The following is a 14,832-nucleotide window of genomic DNA, read 5'->3' as shown; positions in this document are numbered from 1 at the left end:
CCATGCAGTGTACCCGGGACACGGCAGGGATGACACGAGCATCAGCCCAGTCTGCACCTTCAGTAATCCCAGCCCAAGCATGAGATGCCTGTTCATACCACTCCTCACAGCAAACGTTCGCAGAAGCGATCCAACCAGGCACGCATTTTTTTAAAAATCTGTACCCAAATAAACTCCTCCTTTGTCCCATTTCTCCAGGACTTTTCTGAGGTCATACAGCTTCTCCATGTTCACCTTCTAAAGCAAGTACAAACAGAGAAAACATTTACACAAAAACACCAATCACCAAACCCAGGGGACGCTGGTACCCCCAGGTGTGCCACACCTGTGCGGGACACCCCAGAACCCACCCTCCACAGAGGCCATGCCTTCCACGAGGCAAAAGCTCCCAACTCCCCGTGCAGAGCTGCAGCCAAGCTCACAGCCACCGAGCGCCCACCGTGCCAACCGCAAGGGCTCCGCTTCTCACACCGAAGGATGCAGTCGACCTCGCCTTCCATCCACCAGGAACAAACTCACGGCCAGCACTCCGCAACGCCACCACCGGCTCCAGCTCCTCTGCCACCAGGGTCATTGACTGAGGCTAATTCTAATCCTACCACTAAACCCATAATCCCACGACTCCACAGAACTGCCCCAAATACACACAGCCACAGCAAGCACTCCGCATCGGAAAGTCACTGTTCACACCGAGACTTTCTCAAACTGTCTTGCCTCTTCTTGTCACAAGTAAAACGCTATCTTTGAAAAAAATAAAAGGAAACCATTGGAGCCCTGAAGTTGTAACAGTGACAGTACGTTACCTAAGGCTTCCTGCTAGTCAAAGGGACAAACGGTTACCATTACACTAACAACGGCAAAGGCACAAAATACATGGAGATGATGCGTCCTCATCTGGCAGGAATATGACTACCAACACACGATGAAACGGTCTCCGATGGGCAGAACGTCCTCTCCGTGCCCATGAGCGCATCAGGGCGCTGTGTACCATCCACGTGAGCCTGGCCCTGGGGCAGCCCTGCAGCCCAGGACACACCTGCCCCCTCCGGTGAGGCTGGGTCCACGCTGTGGACAGCCAGGGGTGCTGACTTCATGGCAGGCACCTCCACAGCGACCATCAGCATCAGCTTGTTGGTGATATCCCCTTTAACAAACCCTGGGGACAGCACAGGCAGCCACCTCCCCACCTCCACCCACCCCGTAGATTAAACACAGGCCGACCCCTCTACCGTGCCAAGGACACAGGCCGACCCCTCTACCATGCCCAGGACACAGGCCATCCCCACCATCACGCCCAGGACACAGGCCGACCCCACCATCATGCCCAGGACACAGGCCACCCCCACCAACACGCCCAGGACACAGACCATCCCACCAACACACCCAGGACACAGGCCGACCCCACCATCACGCCCAGGACACAGGCCGACCCCACCATCACGCCCAGAACACAGACCATCCCCACCATCACGTCCAGGACACAGGCCGACCCCACCATCACGTCCAGGACACAGGCCGACCCCACCATCACGCCCAGGACACAGGCCACCCCCACCAACACGCCCAGGACACAGGCCGACCCCACCATCACGCCCAGGACACAGGCCACCCCCACCAACACGCCCAGGACACAGGCCGACCCCACCATCACGCCCAGGACACAGGCCACCCCCACCAACACGCCCAGGACACAGGCCGACCCCACCATCACGCCCAGGACACAGGCCGACAAACCAACACGCCCAGGACACAGACCATCCCACCATCACGCCCAGGACACAGGCCACCCCCACCAACACGCCCAGGACACAGGCCGACCCCACCATCACGCCCAGGACACAGGCCACCCCCACCAACACGCCCAGGACACAGGCCGACCCCACCATCACGCCCAGGACACAGGCCGACAAACCAACACGCCCAGGACACAGACCATCCCACCATCACGCCCAGGACACAGGCCACCCCACCATCATGCCCAGGACACAGGCCGACCCCACCATCACGCCCAGGACACAGACCATCCCACCATCACGTCCAGGACACAGGCCGACCCCACCATCACGCCCAGGACACAGGCCGACCCCACCAACACGCCCAGGACACAGGCCGACCCCAGCAAAACGCCCAGGACACAGACCACCCCACCAACATGCCCAGGACACAGGCCATCCCCACCATCACGCCCAGGACACAAGCCAACCCCACCAACACGCCCAGGACACAGGCCATCCCACCATCACGCCCAGGACACAGGCCAACCCCACCATCACGCCCAGGACACAGGCCGACCCCACCATCACGCCCAGGACACAGGCCGACCCCACCATCACACCCAAGACACAGGCCGACCCCACCAACACGCCCAGGACACAGGCCATCCCACCATCACGCCCAGGACACAGGCCAACCCCACCATCACGCCCAGGACACAGGCCGACCCCACCAACACGCCCAGGACACAGGCCATCCCCACCAACACGCCCACACACAGGCCGACCCCACCAACACGCCCAGGACACAGGCCGACCCCACCAACATGCCCAGGACACAGGCCAACCTCACTACCACAGGGCCGCCCTGGACACCCCAAAGCAGCCCCACCTCTGCAGGAGCCTGGGATCGGAGTACCCACCGACCCCCACCCGTCCAGGGAGGAGAGGACAAAGAACCCCACGTGCTTCTGAAGCTCCAGGTGAAGGACACTGACCGTGTGGGAACCAAACAGTGTACGTCCCTGAAGTAACAGCCACCCAGCCCAGCCCATCCCAGCCACTGTGTTTCACAAAAAACTAGTTTAGAAATTTAAAAAAGAGTAAAACTTACTTACTTCTCTGAAAGAGAACCTAATGGAGCCGCCAACAGCCCCTCTGCACAGCCTCCAGTGCACTAAACACCAAAGAATATTCTGGAATGCTGAAATAAATCAGGGCCCAGGCACCGAGCCTTGTCAGCTCCGGCAATGTAGGTTAAACAGTACCATACGGCACACACACACACACACACGTTGCCGTCTGCCGAGACAAAGGACCGGGATTCCTGAGCAAGCATGCCTGCCTCTCACCGTAAGGCTGGAGACGGGCAGGTCTCCCCAGCCTGAACAACGCCGGGCCGGGAGGGGGCCCTTCGGAGCCATGCTCCCAAAATGCAGCTCCCACAGGCCAGCTCACTCTCCAGCCGCCTCCTGCAAGCCAACACCTCATCTTCCTCGGGGCAGCCACGTCCCAAAGGGGCGGGCGATGCGCCACACAGTCCCCGGGGTGAGGCCTACCTGGTCACGCTGCCACCAGCGCACGACACGGGCGCGGCCCCGCGCTCCCTCAGCCACACACGCGCTGCCACCAACAACCCCTCGCACTGCAGCGACCTGACCGAATTCCTGGCCAAAAATAAACGACGTCTCCCACGACGGAGGAGCAGAGCGCTGGCCCCGAGGCGGCCCTCTTACTTCTGTCCAGTCTCCCGTGCACTGCACAGAACAGCTGCTCACTTACACCTTCCCTCCTAAAAATAGCGCACGCTTCTAATTGCTGGGCCTGTCTTTTTAGACTCACTGCAGCTAAAGATTCATCGCATCCTCCTGAAAAATGCCTCTTTAGGGCCACCGCTGCAAGACATGCCAGGCTGCGCCCGGCCCGGCGAGCAGAGCCGTCAGCTGTCCCCATCACGTGCAGCCAGATGCGGGGGGCGGGAGGGGGACGCGCCACACACAGAGTGGACAGTTGCCACTGCTGCCTCTGCCTGCACCACCACCAGCGGCAGCCGGGCCCTCCCGGCCCCCACAGACATGCCGCCACAAAGCCCCAGAAGTGTTCCTCATCAGGGGAAGATTCAGTTTTGAAATAAAGACACTCTTACGAAACGGCATGCTGTGATCGATTCAAAGCCCACAGTCACCGAGACAACTTCACTCGGCAACTCTCGCCCGCTCCCTTCTCCAACTGGGTTTCTGATAATTCCCAAACTCCTGCGGGCCCTCAGAAAGTCACAGGCAAGAAAGAGGGCTCAGCCCCACACCTCTCTTGCTGGGGGAGGGGGGCAGCGATCTTAACCAGGGGCAGAGGTCACCCTCCTATCAAGGAAAAACGCAGCCCCTCCCCCATGCCCAAACTCAGGCCAGGGATGCAGCTAAACACCAGCTCCCCCGGCCCCAGAGACACTCCAACCCATACCAGGCTGCTGGCCCCCAGGGCAGGGGAGGGCAGAGGGGGAGCAGGAGTGGAGGAGCCAGCCACAAGGTCAGGTCCCCCCAGCCCAAAAAGGGAACCCTGGCTCCAGCTCCCCAGAACATGGTCTACATGTTGTACATACCTCCCAGGATCTCCACGGGCCCCAACATCCTCCCCCCTACACACACAGCCTAACCAAAAGCCGCACCCCCACACTGCCATGCAAATCCCCTCAACAGAGGCAGGGCTGCCCCATACTTTTCAGCGAGCTGAACACAGACATTAAACTGGCCCTTTGCATTCGGTCTCAGTCCTGCAAGGCAAGCCAATGGGCCTCGCCGAACAGCTCCAGGCAAGGCCTCTTGTGAGGCTGGCTCACTGGGCAGTGAATGCAGCCCAGGGACGTGCGAAGGGCCGGCCACACACACCACAGCCACACGGCCTCGATGTGTTCTCCGGCCAGCACCCCAGCGGAGGGCGGGGGGTAGCCCCCAGAGGAATGGAGCAACAATCCAGCTAGCTCTACCCAAACATGTGCGTAAACATTTACAGCATGGAGGATAGCTGCCTTTGAAGATAGCCCATTGGGGCTGAGCTCAAGCCCTGGGCGCGCAGCTATCTCGACAAGTAAACCGTCTTGCTCCCACCACCTCGGCGGCTCACCACAAAACCTGCCCATCACCAAAACAGCTCAGCCATCTCCAGGTAATTTCAACCCACGGAAAACCAGGGGAGAGCTGATGGGTCCTCCCAGCACTCCTGCCAGCTGCGTGTCCCTCAGTTATAAACCCAGCTACAGTCTGAGCAGAACGCTGCTGGTGATTAGATAATTAGCACACATCCTTGCCTTGAACACGGAATGAAAGGTCAAACGGCGGCCCCATCTGGGCCCTGGACACAAGCAAACCACAAAAGGCAGGCGCTCAGGTCAGCCAGCCTCCCTGTGCCAACGGTCACCGGCTCACGCCTGGGTTCCCAATGCTGCGGCATTAATGCCGGTGAGAATCCAGACACACTCCCCAGGCCAGACCTGCAGCCACTCCGACCAGACTCTTCCGAGAGCTCCCTCTGCCCCAAGCGGCCAACAACCACCACGTAGCCTGGGACAGGAATACAAAGGAAAACCAGAGAGCTGACCAGGGAGCCAAGACTGCCCATGCCAAGAAGCTCAAGCCGCCAGTGGGGGCACAGCTGGCACCCACGACCTCCACAGGACCACCCCCTCCATGTTCACCCATCTGCCACCCAGCGCACCCAGCCAGTCCTTCGCTCCTAAAGCCCTAACCCGTCCTTGCAGGAGTCACCGAGGCAAGGGCAGTCGTAACCTTCCCAGGGGGGTGTGAGGGCCAAGCACTAACACGCTGGCCTCCTGACCAAGCCCTGGGCCCACCTCCAGAAGCGAACCTAGCAAAGTCAGCCACGCGGGACCTCAGAATGAGCTCCCCAGCTTGTTCACAAGTATCTGCTGCAGAAGCGAGCAGAACAGGAGAATCCACACGTCCCCTCCACTGCAGGCACTACTCAACACAAGCTCCAGGAAGCAACAACTCACACAGCCCTCAGCCCTGTACCACCCACTGACCACACGTGCGCCCGCTCCGGAGTTCCACTTCCTCCCAGCGCCCGAGGAGCTCCACAGGGGATGCTCGGGTCCGGGCCCTGAGAGGCAGAGCGCCGCCCTTCCGTGCGCCAGCGGGTGTCACACTCCAAGCCCTGGGGAAAAGCCAGCATGAGAAGCACAGGGCGCGCATCCGCCTGCACGCAGTGGAACCCCCACGCACTCAGCTAGCAGCGTCCTCCACCGGCCCAGGCCGCCCAGCAAACACAACACGGTCATGGGGTCACCCCCTGAAACCCAAGCCGCCGCCGCCTCCCCCTGCTCCTCCAGGAACCCGACCCCGGACCCCGTGCCGCCTCCTCTCCATCTCCAGGCTCACTCGGCGAGGGAGGGGCGCAAGTATCCATGCAGGGCCCACACAAACAACCCGGAAAGCAGTCAGAAAAAGGTGCTGGAGGAAGCGGGATCCTGTCGCCCTGAAGGCACGCCTGGTTCCTTAAAGGAACGCATTCCTACACCAAAATACCCCCTCGCAGCCACAGGCTGGTTAAAAATACCACGGAGGACGGCCGTCGGGGCTATCCGCCCCGCGTCCAGCCCAACGCGACCCCCACCCCTGGGCCAGGGCGCAGAGCAGGCCCGCGGCCACACGCCGCGCGCGAGGGTCCCCGTCGGAAGTCCCTTTGGTGACTTGCCGGCCAAGTCGTAGTCACCGGACCTGAGGGTCCGGGCCTGCTCCTTTGTTATATGGTGGACACCCCGGGGAGGAAGAGGCCGGGCCTGGGCCGCTGGTACGTCTGGGCCTCCCAGAGAGTCCCCACGGACCCCGCTCAGGTGCGAGCGCTTACGTAAGGGCGCCGGCCACGCCTGCCCCGCGCCGGGGCACCGGAACAAAGTAAAGTTACAAACAGAAGCCCCGCACTTAGCCTGCGCCGCACCCTGCGCGCCGCGCCACGCCAGGGCCCTGCGCCTGCCCCGCCCGCCCCCGCGGCCCCCCGGCGCGCGAGCCCCACGGACCCCGCCTTTGTTACGCTTCTTAGTCGGGCTGCGGGTCCCCGGCCGCCTCACTCCTCGCGTCCCAAGGCGGGTGTGACGTCCGCGCCTCGCGGCCGGGCCTCCCCGTCCCCGGCCCGCCCCCCTGGGCGCCCGACGACCCGCGGCCGCGCCCCCGACCCGCCCCGGGGCGGGCAGGTGAGCGCCCCGCCCCCGGCCCGCGCGCCCCCGCAGCGGCCGGAGGCGCGGGAAGCTGAGGGTCCCCGAGGTAGCACCGCAGGCGCAGCCCTGCCGGCAACCCCGGGGACGCCTGGATGCCCTGGAGGTGACCCCGCGCACCGCGGGTCCCTAACCCGTCCCGGGAGCGGCCGAAGCCCAGGGCGCGGACCCGGGACCCCCTCCGCCCGCCAAGAGTGCCTCCCCCTAGGTCCAAGGACCGCGGCAGAGGGCGTCCCAACTTGGCGGGGCGCGGGAGGAGTCACCGTGCGCCGGGCAGAGCGCGCCGCTCGCCTCTCGGGGGTGGCCCCCAGCCCGGCGCGCTCTGCCCGCCCCGGCGGAGAGCAGCGGGGTCGCGGCGCCCCCTCCCGCCACTCCGCAGGCCCCCGGGTCAGTCCTGGAGACTCGGGAGCTGGGCCAGGGTCGGGCCTGCGGCGTGCCTGGCCGGTCGCCGCACGGCCGTGCCAGTCAGCGGGAGCGCGCGGGCAGACACACGGGCGCGTGCCCGCCCGCCCGCGCGCGTCCGCGCTCACGCCCACCTTCCCTCCGGGCCGGGGGTGGCCGCCGCCGATTGGCCAGCGCGGCCGCCACTCAGGTCCGCGGGAGGCGGGGAGACGCTGCCCGGCGGTTTCCTTTCTGCCCTCCCTCCCCGGCCCGCTGGCTCCCAGGGTCTCCTGCCCGCCGCGGGCTCTGCTGCTAACAACATCCCGGCTCGCCAAGTTAGGCGCGTCCGCCGAGAGCCTGCGTCCTCGAGCAGGGCCGTCGGGCGCGGAGGCTGCGGGGGTACAGCGGCCTCGGGCCGGAGATGACTGGGAGTGCTCGGCTGGCACTGCAAGCCTCCCACACGAGCTGACCTATTTGGGGCCGCGGACCAGATGCTGCCCCGCGTAATCCCCGCTGCCGCGCGCGCCCCCGCCAGCCCGGGCTGCGACCTCGCCGGGAGCCTCCCTCCCCGCAGGCCTGACGTCACGCCCGCGCCCCGCGCGGTGGGGGAGCCCGGACCCGGAGTCCTGCCCACTCTATCAATGCCGATTTGTTCTGCCTCGACTCCCACGGGCTCGCTTTTGCATTTCAAATTCCACAGGTTACACCAGGCGCCTGTTCCAAAACACAACACGAGCACCCGGCCCGCGAAGCGCCCGGCGGCTGCCCCCGCATCTGCATTCAATCAGGCACCGGGCGACTCTGTCTCCGCGCGGCCGCGCTCCCCGGAGCCCCGGGAGGACTTTGCAGACCCGCGTCGCTCCGGGACCCGGAGCGCAGGGACCCCGCGGCCGGGGGCGCACGGCCTGGGGGTCACAGCGCGGCAGCCTCCAGTGCCGCAGCGGGCGACTCCCAACAAACTTAGTCCTCGCGAAGTTTCCCCAACAACTGGGCGACGCAGCTTCCGGGGCACGCCGATCCTAACGGCCCTGGGGGGGGGGGGTCGGTGCGCCCAACCCGCCGCCCCTAAGCCCCCCTCCCCCAAACACACCCGGGCCTCCCCCCACGCCGCGCACCCGGCCTCCCCGCCCCCACCTCTCCCTTCCTCCTCCTCCTGAGGGTCACTTCAAGGCTCCTGGCAGGAGCTGGGGGAGGAAACTGGGGAAGCACAGCCCCCCCGCAACACGCACACACACAAAAACACGTCCTCCAGGCGGCGGCGCTCGGGATCAATCCCATCTGCCAAACCCTTAATAATTGAAGCGGCCCCATCACCCACCTTCATTAGCCCAGCGTTTTACTTTAAAGTAAGGCAATTTGCTCTTTGTCTCTTAATGGATGGAGAGCGCACCCCGCGCCCCTCCGCCTGCGCCGCCGTGACGAAGGGTACAAAGCGCTTCCGCGCTGCCACCCCGCCCCGCCACTGCGGTAAAAGCCCCCTCCCCGCGCTCGCAACTCCCGGCAGCAGACCCTGCAAGTCGCCCGGCCCGCACCCAGGAGCCCCTCCCAAGCGCTCACCCCCCCACACCCCGCAGCCTCGGCGCAGAGGCAGGACGCGGCCCCGGGCCCCTGCGCCCCGCCCGCCCACCACGCTGCGGCCCCCCTGCGCCCGGCGGCCGCCGGACCCTACCTTGGCGGGTGGCCACGGCCAAGGGAGGAGGACGCGCGCGCCCCGCGCATCTGAAGGTGAAAGCGAGCGCCCGCGGCACTCGCCCGACCGCGCCAGCTGCGCCCGGGCGCGGGAGACGCGCCACGCGCCGGCCCCCTCCCCGCGCCGCGCGCGCCCGCGCCCGGAACGCGCCCGCGCCGCTGGAGGGGGGCCGCGCGGCGCGGGGAGGGGGCCGGCGGCCGCGGTGCGGTGCAGGCCCCTGGCTTCCCCCAGCCCGGAGTGGCGACCCTGTAGGAAACGCACAGGATCCACTATTGTCTTATCAGCACAAAGTTCTACCCTACCGCGGAGAAAGTCTGGCGCTGGGATGACTCAGACCTGGGATGGCTTCCCCGCCCCTCGGGGGCCCCCGAACCGCGGCCCGCGTCGCCCGCGCCTCGGCCCCCGGCCGCCGCAGCTCGAGCCAGGAAGCGGCCACCGCGCGAACTCACGCACGCACCCCACGTGCCTGCGTGCGCAGGGTACAGGTCCCCGACCCGCACCTGGGCGCCGCGCTGGCTGCGTGCCGAGCTGGGCGGCCCCTTCCGGCCACCCAACTTCCTGGTCAGCGGCTTGGGGGGCTGTCCTCTTGCCGGGTGCCGAGTTGGGGTGGGGGGGTCGTGGGGAGCTCAGGAAGCGATATGGGCTGCTGCTGGGGCCCCACCTTCTGGAAGTTCCACGCGAATTGCTTGGTCTCTAAAACTTCATCTTCGCCTCCTGTATGCGCGGAGGGGAGGGGACTGCGGCCAGCTGCAGTAAGTGGGGTCCGGGAGTGCAAATCCTAATCGAACTCGGGGAAGCTGCCCGGGTCCGCGGAGGGGAGAGACCGTGGGGGAGGGGCGGGGCGGGGCTGGGGGCGGCCGGGACGCCACGGCCCGCCCCCGGGGGGAGGGGGAGGCTCTGCCCGCTCCCACCAGGCTCCAGGCCACATGGTCTGCCTCTGCGCGTGAGCGCTGTACAGCGGCCGCGTGGAGTCTGGCCAGGACGCACGGCGTGGCGCTGCCTTCCCGGTCCGCAGCGCGGCTCCTGTGGTCACCTCTGCCGGGAGCCTGCCTGGCAGTGTGGGGCCCCGCCACTCAAGGGCTTGCTCACCACGGTCTCTGCATCTTGCCTGCCCAGGGAAGAGCTCCAGAGCAGGCCGTCCCTGGGTGTGAGCCGCGTGGAGGGTGGGAGGGACGCGGGGGTCTCAAGGAGGTTTGTGAGTGGTCCATCCACTGTATCCCTCTGAGCCCTTGGCTCCCCTGAAGACCTCTGTGGCTCTGAGCGTGTGCGTGTGACAGAAGCCGGGGCAGTCTCCCACGAATGGTAAGCAGAACCTCCCAACTCCTGCACAGGAAATCGAGTCGTGTGCGCGGCTTGCCTTGCCTGGAGCCTGCTGGGTAAGCCTGCCTATGTGGCCCACCAGTGACCTCACCCCGGGCTGTGTGTGTCTGCAGTAACACTGCACTTTTCAAGAACTTAACGTTCTTCAAAGCCTCTCCACGAAGCGAGGAGTATGGCAGCTGACACCGTGACTTGCTAGATGGGCGAGAGGGTGAGGAATCTGGTGGAGCACGCCCAGGACGTGGCCAGGTCCCCGAGGGCAGGGGTCCTGGCGTTGGTTGTACACAAAGCCACTGGTTCATCCAGAGACGCGCTGTTACGCTCTTGTTCCGCACAGTGTAGAAAACAAAGCCTTGACTGCTTATCCTACACTACTCTTGTCGTGTTTGTAGCTCGGCCAAAGTTGTGACTGCTGCTTGTCTTGGAGCAGGTCGAGTAGCCATGGTGAATTCAGATCAGTTTGTGCTGTTAGCTGGCGGCACTAAAGCTTGAGTGTTGGATGCTTATTATGTGATAATAGACCATAATTCAGGCTTATCAAGTAGATGAGGAAGAAAATGACCATTCTTCCCTTGTTCCTGCTTAACAGGTTCGGTGTTTAGTGTTGGGGGCTCCCCTTGCAGTGTTTTTCTGGAAACAGTGTAGAGTGGCTGGAGAGGTTTAGGGGAGGTGCTTATGAAAATAAAGAGCAAGAAGCAAAATACAAAAATGGAATCCCCCACAAGGCCCGGTCTGTCTGCGAGCTGCAGCCGAGATCTACCAAGCAGGTGCAGGTGTGCAGCTTGGACCATGAGGGCAGCAGCTGCAGAGTCCCTGCTGGTCCGGACATGCAGCGCTGGTCCTGCTGCCCTGGTGCTGAGGACGGTGGATGGCATAGTGCATCCAAGCCAAGGGTGGGCTGTTGTTCTCTGAAAGATTTGAAGATCCTGGCCTGAGAGCGACCAGGGCTGGTGTTGGCTGGCAGGGGTGCAGGCTGTGAGAAGCAGGACCTGGACTGCGGACTGAACGCCCGTTAGTGTGTCAGGGGACACAGACCAGGTCGTCACTGTGGGCTCAGCCATCCTCCCCTGAAGAACTTGGAAACTCTGGAAGAGGGCATAGGTACTTTTGGGTGTGGGTGCACCGAGAGGGAATTTCACAGGTGATCCTGACCCCTTGTGGGCGCTGCAGGTTTTAGGTGGAGTCCTTAACGACTGCCAGGACCGGGAACCAGCCAGCAGAAAATGTTCAGCCTGCGGTATAAAAACACCTTGTTTCTGTTTGTTGAAATTCTAAGTCTCATATTAAAGGTGATGAATCAGGGAGAAGCGTGCAGTGGCCTCGATGGTGGCCCACCCCACCCTGCTGCCCCGTGCTTACCCGTTCACACTGTGTCTGTGCTGTCCGTCCACCCTGGATCACATGGGGGTCTGACTGGCAGCACCGGGGCTCAGTCCTGGCTGCTCCTTGCACGCTGTCCATGTGCCCGTGTGTGTCCCCTCACTACAGCAGAGCCTTGAATCTTCCATTTCATCAACAAGTCCCCCTTCCAGGGTTCTGCTGCACAATGTAGCCACGGGTGACAGAGGATGCATGTCCTCACTTCTCACCACGGCAGACGCTAGCAGACCTTCCTGTGGAACCAGCAGTTCTAACAGTCGCTCCGCCGCCACCCTCACTCAATGCAGATTTTCTTCTGCAGAATTTGGGTACATTCACGGATATTGTCAGGTCCCCTCCAGTGAGGCAGAAACATGGAGGAAGCACAAAGCCACGGCTGTGGTGTGCTGGTCGGCACTTTGAAAGAGCCGCCATAGAACTGCACAGTAGCTGGGCCTTGGGCAGAATTCCTGTTAGCAAAGACCGTGGGTGAGCAGAGAGCACCAGCAAGGACGCCCCTTGCAGGTTTCCCTCATTAGGGAGTGGACCCTGCGTCGTCCCCTCTGCTTCGTCCCCTCTGCGTCGTCCCCTCTGCTCCGCATTGCCTTGCAGTCAGAACTTAGCAGGTGCCGTGTAGCCTATGAGTGCTGCATGTTGTTCCTGCAACAAGACCGTGGACTGCCTCGGCTCCAGTCCAGTCGGACCTCTTTCATGGCACGGAGCCCACGCAGGGTGCAGGCTTATGCAGGCATTCTAACCTGAAAGTAAAACCCCTGCCCCCCGGGCTAGATGAGGTGCACTGGACACAACACAGAGCTCCGAGCGCGGGCTCTGATCTCGCCAGCACACGGCTCCGGGGACGCCGGAGTCGGCCCTCACAGCGGCTGGTGAGGGAGGCACTGCCCTGTCGCTGTGGAGGGCGTGACCAGGATGCTGGGGAGGAAGGAGTCACAGGGTGACAACGGATCATTTGAGCTCTCGGCAGGGACACAGCTTGGTAACATGGGTCCCATCCGGAGTGGGACACCCATCTCCACACTCGGCTGCTGGATCTCCCGTGGTGCCCAGGACTGCACCTGCAGTCGCCCCTCCCAGCCTCTGGCGTCCACCGCTCCAGTGCCTTGTCTCCCTGAACCTGAGCCCCGGTATCTGCAGAAGTGGGTCACCCAGGAGCTCAGCTTCTGCAGTTGGCATCACTTTACCTAGCACAGTGCCCTTGTGGCTGCCCTGTAGCATAGCGTGTAGGTTCATGTGAAGGTGCCCCCTTTGCAGAGTAGAGGCCCCAGCTGTGGGCAGCCACCTCGGTCGCCTGCACCTGGGCAAGTGCTACGCTGCTGGGACAAAGCAGCCAGAGGCTGCTGGGCATCCTGGGCTGGGAAAGCCAACTCTGTGATGACACCAGTGTGCCTGCAGTGTTGCCCTCCTGTTTTTTCTATCGTTTTTTTAAGATCTGAGGGAAAAGGAGTGGAGTGCACCCGAGCAAGGCCACCCCCCTGCCATTGCTGCCACCAGGCATTGCTGGCGGGAGGGACTTGGAGCAGATCAGAATGGGGCCACCAAGGGCTTGTCTGACACACCCTCTGGACATGCGACTCTCTATTGGGGACCAGCTCTGTGCCCTGGAGCTGGCGTGGTCCAACAGCAAGGCTAGTGCATGGAGGAGGGCGGGGTCCTTCCTCTTACCCGTCTCACCCCCACCCCAGCCCACCCAGAGACCTGCATGGGTCTGCAATCCCCTCGCCTATGTAGCAAAATTCTTAAAATAAATTTCAGTGATTTAATGTTTAAACCCTTGTAGGTTTGATAAAGATTTAGTAGTGAAGCCATCTAGACCTGAACGTCTCTCACTAATTATAAAAATGTTTTAAAAATCAAACATGCAAAAAGAAAAAGAAAGTGGAGAGACAGACCTGTGGCTGCACAGGTTCGGCCACCACCTGGGCCTCCTGCGTGCTGGGCGGAGTGCTCCTCTGCTTGGGGTGGTGCAGCCAGCAGGCAGCGGGTATTACGCAGTGCGTGGGCCCCGCAGTCGCGGGCCGCTTCCCATGCCCCTCGGCCTTCGCGGATTCAGCTTTCTCAAGAAAGAGCTCTCCGTGACTCTGCCTTTCAGTGAGATAAAAAATAAGTAAGTAAACATTAAAAGTAAGATACAGAGGTTGTAAATGGGCAAGAACTTTGACCCCTGGCGGGGTGGGGGAAGGGCAGAAAGCCGAGACTTAACAGCTTCCTACAGTTCCATCAAAAGCAATCCCCAGGGAGTTATTTTGTTTGTGTCTCTGCTTTTCTTCCTGTTACCTACAATGTTACTTTTTTCCTTACTTGGGGATGGTTACTGGTCCTGCCCATCTTACCAGCGGCCCTCTCTACCTTCCTCTTCCCCAGCGGAGGCCAGCTCGCTGGCCAGCCAGCTGGAGGGGGCTGCACCCTGCGTTCTGAGTTCCTTTCTCCCAGCAATCCTTCAGGAGCATCCTTAGGACATGCGGCCAGACACCAGCCAACGTGCCATCTTACGGACTATTTTAAAATCAAACCATTAAATCACTGCAAAGGAGCAGGGGTGGGTGGTACTTAGCCTGACCAGCAGGACTTGCTCCTGACTCCAGCCTCCTTCCAGTGCACACCCAGGGAGGTAGCGGGCGAGACCACGCGTCCCTGTCCCCCCCCATATGGGCTCCTGGCTTCACCTGGGCATCTTAGGAGGGCCACCTTCACTGTGTCTGCCTCCCATGCATGAAGACGTGAGCCCACCATCCATCGGGAACAGAGAACCTGTGCCTGCCACTGGACACGGCTGTGCACCAAGTCCAGCAGTAAACGGTGGCTGCTGTCCCCAGGGCCCCAAAGGACCAGCTGCGGTGAGACGGCAGACGACGCGGGACCAGCCATGGCTCTCTGGGCTGTCTGCCTACTACTGGGAGAGGATGGAGGTGTTTCAGGTGCCCCCCACCCTAGCAGATGTTAAGTCAGTGCCATTGGGTCAAACTCGGTGAAGAGTGGAGTTTGTTTGACAAGGCAAGCATGCAGTCTCTGTTGAGACGAGCCACACAGATGCACGCCCTGTGTTCTGTAGCAGTGTTGCAGGAGGGACTGGGCTCACAAGCATTTTACACACAGAATTTTTCTAAGTATCTCAGGTAAGGTAG

General features: G+C 62.7%; 1 protein-coding gene across 1 annotated transcript in view; it reads right to left on the bottom strand.

Annotated features, from left to right (window-relative positions):
• The window catches only part of ZNF516 (zinc finger protein 516), a 53,564-nt gene extending 44,035 nt beyond the window's left edge, over positions 1-9,529 (bottom strand). The window contains exon 1 of the mRNA XM_058676761.1: positions 9,511-9,529. The gene's annotated coding sequence lies outside the window, so the exon portion shown is untranslated. The remainder of the gene's footprint in view (positions 1-9,510) is intronic.
• Positions 9,530-14,832: the final 5,303 nt, after the last annotated feature.

Source organism: Ochotona princeps, chromosome 18 (assembly GCF_030435755.1).
Source record: "Ochotona princeps isolate mOchPri1 chromosome 18, mOchPri1.hap1, whole genome shotgun sequence".
Classification (NCBI taxonomy): domain Eukaryota; kingdom Metazoa; phylum Chordata; class Mammalia; order Lagomorpha; family Ochotonidae; genus Ochotona; species Ochotona princeps.
This window is presented reverse-complemented; position numbering and strand designations above follow the sequence as displayed.